This window comes from Galeopterus variegatus, unplaced genomic scaffold (assembly GCF_000696425.1).
Source record: "Galeopterus variegatus unplaced genomic scaffold, G_variegatus-3.0.2 Scaffold10569, whole genome shotgun sequence".
NCBI classification, from domain to species: domain Eukaryota; kingdom Metazoa; phylum Chordata; class Mammalia; order Dermoptera; family Cynocephalidae; genus Galeopterus; species Galeopterus variegatus.
In genome coordinates, this window is record NW_007736680.1 from 26,628 (window position 1) to 32,776 (window position 6,149).

Consider the following 6,149-nt stretch of genomic DNA (forward strand, 5'->3'; position numbering starts at 1 on the left):
TGAGCCCCTCATATGGACAAGCACTGTGCTGGAAGCTAAAAAGCTTGCTTATGGCCACAGGCTGTGTTCTCAGAAACAGAACTGTTGGCTTCCTTCACGAAGGGGTGTATTGTTTTAAAGCAGGCCCGACTTGCAGAAAGTAGGTGGGAGTGATAGGAGTAAGATACTTGCCAAGGGGATGAAGTTGACCGTAAGAAAACCAAAGGCAAGCTCAGATCCAGCCGATACTGCAGAATGTCCTAGAAGGGTCTCAGGATGATCCCTGTTCTCTGGAGACTGGACGGAGGGAAAGGGTTATATAGTGCCTGTGGATATCTGCAGACAAGGTTAATGGGTGCCCTTTCTCAGCTTTATGCTTCAGGTACTACTAAGAACCCCCTGAAGTGTCCCCTATGACACTTCCGTGAGGGTGGAAGCAGATCAGACTGGGTCCCAGGTCCCTCACTCCTAGCACAGAGTCTGACACACACGGGTGCTCAGTAAAGGTTTAGGGATGAATGGATAAGTTCATGGGGAGTGGGTAGAAGAAAGCCGTGAGAAGCCTGTGACGCTCACATGACACTGACTCTCTGGGCAACTCTTTCCCTCAATGGGCAAATCTTTGGGTGACTCTGTACAGCTTCTGGAAGACTCCAGTTGAACATAGAGATCTGTTTCTAGAAGGGATATCCTAAATACGCTGTGAGAGAGCAGGAACGTGGGAGCACCCAGGACTGGTAATTCTTAGAGATGAGANATACGCTGTGAGAGAGCAGGAACGTGGGAGCACCCAGGACTGGTAATTCTTAGAGATGAGATCCTGAGTAGACACCTGTCCTCCTCATAGGGGTGTCCAGGGCAAGGGTGAGGGTGGCATCTGCAGGCCTGGAGAAGCCCGCAGGTGACAGAGTCATGACCGAGCTGGACATAGAGAGATATCAGGAGAACTTGACAATGGCCAGAGTCCAGAGAATTTGCTGGGTTCTGAAAGTTTCCAGAAACATACAACCCTAGAAAGTCCAGTGGGTTGAGAGGGGGAGCCCCCCAGGGTTAGGAGAACTGCTGGGGCTCAGAGCATGACCTACCTCAGGATGAGAACACAGAGTGTCCCCTCCTCCTCCTCTGCCATGGGAACACGGCCTGCTGTGGGCTGTCTTTTTATGGCAATTTCCCACCCATGTGGCTCTCGGCGATTGGTGCTGAGGTATGACCGGAGTTCATCTCCAGGGATGCACTAGGCTTGCTGGGTGTGGGTGAGATCACCGCTTTAGTGCAAAAGATGGCGAAAGAAAGGCCCTTTGTCCCCCCTCCCCATAATGTAAACCTGCCAGCGTCTCGCCGTCATGCGAACGCCCCTCTGTAAACAGCAGCAGGAATGCTGAACGGCCCGTGCGCTGGGCGGCTCTGTGCTTTGTAACAATTACTGCACGCACTTAATCCTCACAATAAACCAGTACAGAGGTGCCATATACATTATCAGAAACCAAACCACTACTCAGAAGGAAGCTTAACAGCCCAAGGGAAGGAGAGAGACATCAAACAGGCACTTGTTTGCCCATCGGATTTCCAGATGGACCTTGTGTTCCTAGCAATCAGCCCAGAACACTTCTGCTTCTGTCTGGAGCCACTCGGCTTGCAGCCAGTTAGAAAAAGCGAGCAATTTAGGAAAGGGGATGGGTGTCTCCCACTCTTGGCCTGTAGAACCTACCCAACTTCAGCTACTTATTGCTGAGGGTTTGGAAATGGCCGATTTGGTGATGGTGAGTTATACAACGACAAAGGACAGAGAAAGCCCCTGGACAAAATAAGCACCAGAAGAGCCTCTCCTCCAACCCCCTTTGACAGGGGGGCTGCCCAGAAATCAGAAGGTGTGGAACCGAGAAGAGGCTTTAGGAGATCATGGACTTTAAACTCCAGGCTTGGACCTGGCTTTCGTGGTGTGGGAAGTAATGGGGTTAGAACGAGAGTCCGAGCTTCTGCAGAACACGTGGCCACCGCCTTTCTTCTGTCACTTCTGGACTCTTCAAAGAATCAAGGCTACTGGGGGGAGGGAGTGCTGGGGTCTTAGCCTCAGTAACACCTTCTAGCAAAACCTCAACTCGGATGAAGAAAAGGTGCTGCAAGCCACCTTCTCCACTCCTGGTGCATTTGGAGAAACGTTCCTGAAATGTGGAGCTTAGGACAGCTGGGCCGGCAACGCAGCCCACTGAGCCGTCCAGCTGGCCGGGGCTCACCCACCTTCCCAGCGGCCGCCCTTAACCTTCTCCACCCTCTTACATGGTCTCTGCAGCCATCGCCACCCACTCACCCCACCATTCTCAGCAGACATCTTGTGTCCTGTTCCAAGAAAATCTAGGCCAACATCCCACCTCGCTCTGTCCCCTATAAACACGTAAATAGTCACCTCTGTCCCCCGCTCCTGATCTCCCAACTTCTGGTGATGCGATCGTCCTCCTTTTCCGAGTCCGTTCCTCCATCCCTCTCTGACCCCTCCATTCCAGTCTCAACCATGCGGCTGAAACTTCCCTGTGAAGTCATCTCATGGCCAGGTCCAGTGGGGATTTTTTGCCACCGCATGTGTTTGCTGCTTCCTCCAACTTCCTCAACTCCGCATGTATTTTCTTGATTCTCCTGTACCTATTTGGAGATTTCTGCTCTGTAGCTATAGGATCCTCTTTCTCTGGCTGTCCCTAAGAATGCTGGGGGTCCCTTTTTTTGGTCATTCCATATACTCTCCCTGGGAGGTATCAAAATTATCTCATGTTTCAAGTACCATCCACAGGCTGGCGAGTTCCAAATCTGTATCCCCAGCTCTGGCTGCTCCCCTGATCCTTCTACCCTCCTGCCCGCTGGACCTCTCTGCTTGGGCTGAGCTGCGTGAGGCCCCTCAGACTCAGCAGGTCCAAATCTGAACTCATCAGTCCCCCTCAATCGCTGCCTCCTCACTGTGTCATCTGCAGTAAGCAAAGGTGCCACCGCCTGCCAGTCATCTATGCTGGACGCCGGGCCCTTCCTGTCTGAGCTCCTTCCTTCCCCCTCAGCCCTCATTTCCAATAATCACCGAATCTTGCTTTTTAAATATTTCTTGAAAATATCCTTTCTTCTCCATTCCCACTCGGCCAATCCTAATTCAGGCCACCGTCTCTTATGAGGGTGATTTTAAAGCCGCCTAAGGCATCCCCCTGCTTTCATCAGTATCGCTTGCTTCTGTTCTTGTCCCTGCAGCCGGATGCCTCGGTACCGTGTCTCAGCGTATCCCCCGTTCCCAGCGCTCCGTGCTCCCCAGAACCTGACCCCTGCCCACAGTTCCTCCCTCACCTACAACTTCCCCACTGCGCACTCTATGCCCAGCCGTCTGTGGCTCTCTGAGCTCTCCCCACCTCCAAACCTTTGCAGATGCAATTCCCTCTGCCTGGATTACGCTATGCCCAGCCCCCAACTCGTCACCTCTTCCAGGAGGCCCTCCCTAACTCCACAGCCTGGCTGGTTCCTCTCTTCTCTGCTCCTAGGCCTCTCGGGGCTGATTCCAATCACACTCGGTTACCCGCTGACAGATCTGTCTCCCTCTGAAGGCTGTAAGGTCTTCGTGCACAGGGGTGCTCCCTCTGCAGTGCTAACCAGCACCTAGCACGGACTTGTTGAGTAAGCAAACGGACGGGATCACAAAACCCACGCTCTGACCCTCTCCAGTGAGTCACGCCTCAGACGTGCAGCTGTCCAAGTCTTAGTCACATCTCAGTGGAGAAATGCGAATAAGATCCTGCCTCGGGGCCTTTGCACTGCTGTTCCGACTACCCGCAACCCTCTTCCGATATCCCCAGTTCACTCCTTCACTCCTTTCAGCCTCTGCTCATCAGGGCGACCCTCCCTGCTCATCCTGTGTGAACCAGCGCTCCCATCCTTGAAAATATCCTTTCTTCTCCATTCCTACTCGGCCAATCCTAATTCAGGCCACCGTCTCTTATGAGGGTGATTTTAAAGCCGCCTAAGGCATCCCCCTGCTTTCATCAGTATCGCTTGCTTCTGTTCTTGTCCCTGCAGCCGGATGCCTCGGTACCGTGTCTCAGCGTATCCCCCGTTCCCAGCGCTCCGTGCTCCCCAGAACCTGACCCCTGCCCACAGTTCCTCCCTCACCTACAACTTCCCCACTGCGCACTCTATGCCCAGCCGTCTGTGGCTCTCTGAGCTCTCCCCACCTCCAAACCTTTGCAGATGCAATTCCCTCTGCCTGGATTACGCTATGCCCAGCCCCCAACTCGTCACCTCTTCCAGGAGGCCCTCCCTAACTCCACAGCCTGGCTGGTTCCTCTCTTCTCTGCTCCTAGGCCTCTCGGGGCTGATTCCAATCACACTCGGTTACCCGCTGACAGATCTGTCTCCCTCTGAAGGCTGTAAGGTCTTCGTGCACAGGGGTGCTCCCTCTGCAGTGCTAACCAGCACCTAGCACAGACTTGTTGAGTAAGCAAACGGACGGGATCACAAAACCCACGCTCTGACCCTCTCCAGTGAGTCACGCCTCAGACGTGCGGCTGTCCAAGTCTTAGTCACATCTCAGTGGAGAAATGCGAATAAGATCCTGCCTCGGGGCCTTTGCACTGCTGTTCCGACTACCCGCAACCCTCTTCCGATATCCCCAGTTCACTCCTTCACTCCTTTCAGCCTCTGCTCATCAGGGAGACCCTCCCTGCTCATCCTGTGTGAACCAGCGCTCCCATCGCTCTATCCCCTTCCCTTGCTCTTTTCCTCCACAGTACTTGTCTCGTCCATCGCATTTCACATATTGTTTAAATGTAACCCCCTTTTGAACGTGAGCTCTTTATCAGCAAGGGCTCTGTTTTCATTACTTGCTGTTTCTATGGTACCTAAAAAAGTACCTGGCACTGAATTTATGTTTAAAATATCTGTTGAATATATTGAGCTGAATAACTAACTGATAGAAAACAAAAAAGGAAAGGAAAAGAAACAAAACCAGGGAACTAAAGGACTAATTCTTATGTACATTCTTTCCCTCCAGCTCTTGCCTTTGGACTTGGTTTTTATTTTTCATGCCCAGATTTTTCCTTCATGTCCTGTTGTACCTGAGTCGAAGTGTAGATGAACCTGTACATGGTCGGTCAGACCCAGCTGACCATGGACTGACCATGGACGGGGCTGGGACAAGCCCATGATCTATGTGGAGCTCTTATGTAAAGGCGGCAGGCGTGTGCATTCCATGCACACATGTGGTTTTCCCTGGGAAAAGACAGCTCTAATAATGCGACAGAGCCTTGACCTCTCCTGGAAAGCAACAGTGGAGTCCAGGGAAGCAGCTGGTGAAGGACAGAGAGTTCCCATCGGCGTCACCTTCCTTGTGCCCACTTGGCAAAGAAGTCCAGAGACTCTGGGGATAGCTGGGTCTCCTGGGTTTCTGGGTGTGCATCCTGGAGACGCCCCCTGCAAGCGTGCCCTACCAATGGGGGCAACGGGTCTGCTCGCCTCTGCTGATGTGGCCCCAGAAACAAGTCTACAGCTTTCCGGACTAGTAGGGAGAAGCCCAGTGAGTGGAGGGAGTTCAAGGATGTGCCAGGTGCCCATCATCACCTGCGTGTCCCTTATCACGTCTAAGGACTGAGACTCCTGAAGGCAGGGACTGTGTCTCTCTTATTCACCAGTGTTCCCCAGCATCTAGCACAGGGTCTGGCACATGGGTGGCGTTCAAACAAATGTTTCTGGAAAGAGGAGTGGACCCTGGGAGGGCATCATTATCCCCCCATTATATGGAAGAGCACCCCATTGTCCCGTCCATTTCTGAAACGCCTGATCTACTTGGAATTACTTGTTCAGGTTCTTCTCTCCTACCGGGCAATGAACTCCAGGAGGGGAGGGATTTGTCTGAATTGTTCACTGTTGTATCCACAGCATCTAGCATAGTGCCTGGAGCATAGTAGCTGCTCAGCAAACATTTCTTAAATGAATGAATGAATAGATGGATTAATGGACGACACTCAGAGACATAGCGTATCTTATCTAAGGTCACACAGCAGAGCCTGGGTTCAATCCAGTCTCTCTAAGCTGACTGTGAACTCCATGAGGACAGGGACACAGTGGGATCCTCAGCACCACAGACAGTGCCTGCATCATAGGTGCTCAGTAAATACTTGCTGAATGAATGAATGAATGACTTCGAAGAC